Here is a 3,122-nt window from a genome sequence, read left to right on the forward strand (position 1 = left end):
GCATATGTTTGGCACTTTGACACTTAAATATGACATTAAAACAAATATTAATAAAAATAACAAATTAATCCTATAGCTTGAGGATTTAATTTAATTTGATGTATATTTGAGAATATTTGTATAAGGATTTGAATTATATGAGTTATTTGAGGTATAAAATTAACAAGGAAAGTATTTAGGGTGTTAAGTTAGATTTTTGGAAGTTGGAAAGGACTTAAAAACTACCTACAAAGGAAAATATATCGATACATCCCCTCATATATCGATACATTCTTAGTAAAAAGAATAATATGAGGTATTCTAGAAGAGTTCTATCGATACAGTTAAGGATATATAGATAGATTTGGAAATTTGATCAACATATATCGATACATTATCCCAGTGTATCAATACATTTGAAGCAGAGAGCACCAAAGACCATTCTGCCTGAAATGTATCGATGCATTGCCAAATGTATTGATACATCATTGAGGAAAGGCAAAAAATAAAAATGTATCTAGGCATCCGTCGGTGCACAAACCTTTTCCCTCTTTTTCTCTCTGTACCCTCTCTGAACCCTAAGCCTCCAAATGGCATTTATAGCCTATTTGAACTAGATCCAAGCTTGGAAAATTGATTCAGAGGTAAGATTACATGTTTTTACTATTTGATTTTCAATTTAATTAGTTAATAACCTCATATCTAAATATTTTTAGATTACTCTCTCTCCATGAGCTTATTAGAGATTTGGAGCCTAGATTTGGGCAACCCAGATTCTAAGTTACTGATTTAGCTCATTTGTTAGAAAAATGAGCATGTATATTGAATATAGGTATTTTTGAAAAGTTAGGATATTATCAAAAGCTAGGAAATAAACCTTTTTGTGATGTTTTAATTTGTTCAAAGGAGAATGAAGGCTATTGTGAGATAGAGGATGGCTAGAGGTTAAAAGTTGAGCTTGATTGTAGCGTGCCTCCAATTGTCAAGGTGAGTGTGATTTAATTAAATGCATGTGATGCATCTCGTATAATGTATGCATCGCCATGGTACTTAAATGTTGTGTGTATGTCTAGATGAGAATGCCTAGGCTAGAGAATTGATATGTATGTGTGTGTGTGTGTGCGCTTAAAGGTATGTGCCTAGGGTTAGAGAATAAATATGATTGTGTGCCTAGATAAAGATGCCTAGACTATTAGTTATCTGAGATAGGAAATTTGTATTTGTGTGATTTGTGGTGAGTCACAAGGTGTCATTGTGTTGGAACTCACGATATGTAAGACCTAGAGCAAGAGGCTTACATATGGTGCTATATGAATTATGGATTAAGGACTGTGCTGAATTATGATGAATGGGCTACCAAGTAGGTATATGAGAGCATATGTATTTGGGTTAGGGGCATAGCGATTGAGTGATATTAAATATGTGAGGTCGAAGGGCCATGATTACTTTGGGACATGACATATGCATAAATGCCTATGTATTCGTGGTTGATTTGAGGATGTGCATAAGGTTGTTGAGCCACGATTGATTGGGTTAGAGTATGATGAATACCTATGCGGAGTTAAAGGCTTGAGGGCTTGTAGATTGATTATATTTCCTTTGATGATGCCTTAAAGATTTAAAGGCATTTGGAATTATATCGAGCTTAGAGATGACTAGAGCAAGTTGAATTTGAAATATGATTTGATGTTGACATATGGAATGTCATAAGCAAGATGGCTTCATTTGTGGATGTGTATTCTGTCCGAGGGACTAATTTCAGATGTTGATCTGACTTGTAGTTAGTGAACTCCCACGCCCTATGACCTTTGCATGCTTGCAAGGTTAGTGGTAATCAAGGAAGGTGATATTAGTCCCCTTTGTGATTCTCACTTATAGTGCTTTAATGCCACCCATCTAAGAGTACTCTAGGTGATGCCAACATTGGGAGATACTCTGGTTGATGATTCTGATTCTTTGCCCATTGCTTCAGTGCTTGCATGATTTGTTCTTCGCCAGCTACTTTAACGCTGTGTGTGATTTGATTCTCTGCCCAACGACTTTGCCCTGTGCATGATTTGTTTCTCTGCTAGTTACCCATTGTGGTGATTTAACCATGTCCAGGGCAAGACCACTCATTCAATTTCATTTGACTATAACAACATGCATTGGGTATGGCATGATTTGCTTTGAATATGAAATTGTGGTGATTGACTGTGAATGATCTTTGTTAAAAAGCTTTGAGATAAGCAAATTATATGTAAATGAGATTTGAAGTTGTGCTAAGCAACTAAGGTGTGCCTATGAAGTCTAGTTTGATGGTAATGGCTTTTAGGGTAAACTTTGAATTGATATGATTAGATGTGAGGACACAAAACTCGTAAATTATGGATATGATACGTCATTGACATGTAATTTGATAAGGTTTAATATGAGGTGTTGTGCATGTAGGATATTAGGATAATCCTCGCACCTTTTGAAATGGAAATGTTTGAATATGAATGTATTATGGCTAGGCCTAGATATATAATTTATACGTGAAATATTATATCATGATAACATCCCCTCATTGAGTATTAGATGACTCACCCCTCTATTGTACCATGTACAAAGAAAAGAAGCTATGGGGTTATGTGATAAGTGTCGTTGATTTTAATCGACACATAATTGGCACCTTGTAGTTCTTCTTCCCATTGTATCACTCCATTGAGTTTGTGTGGCCTTTTGCCTTCCAATTTGGTTAGTTTGTAAAATATGTCAAGCACAATGTATTATTGGAATTGTATAAGGGTTGTTATGTGTGAGCCTGATTTGATGGCCAGTGTATGGCCTTTAAATACTTGCATGGATTGTGAGCTAGAGATAATGTAAGATATCTAAATTTTATTATGACTATTTGCTTATTAAATCCATTGGCATATGTTTTGCATGATTTTGGATTTTGAGGCTTGCTACAATCTTGTGGGCTTACCTATTGGGTTTGTGTGCTGATCACAGACCCTTGGGTTAGGTCTTGACACAAACGCAATCTCAAAAACAGGCGTTGTGCCTAGAAACTATTCTTTATCGATTCATTGTATGATTATATATATGCCTTTTTTAATTTATGAAAAAATTAAATAAGTAGAAGATAAATAAATCCTTAAAAATATATTATTTAAATC

Source organism: Theobroma umbraticum, unplaced genomic scaffold (assembly GCF_002168275.2).
Source record: "Theobroma umbraticum cultivar Fairchild unplaced genomic scaffold, ASM216827v3 scaffold_12.1, whole genome shotgun sequence".
Lineage (NCBI taxonomy): Eukaryota > Viridiplantae > Streptophyta > Magnoliopsida > Malvales > Malvaceae > Theobroma > Theobroma umbraticum.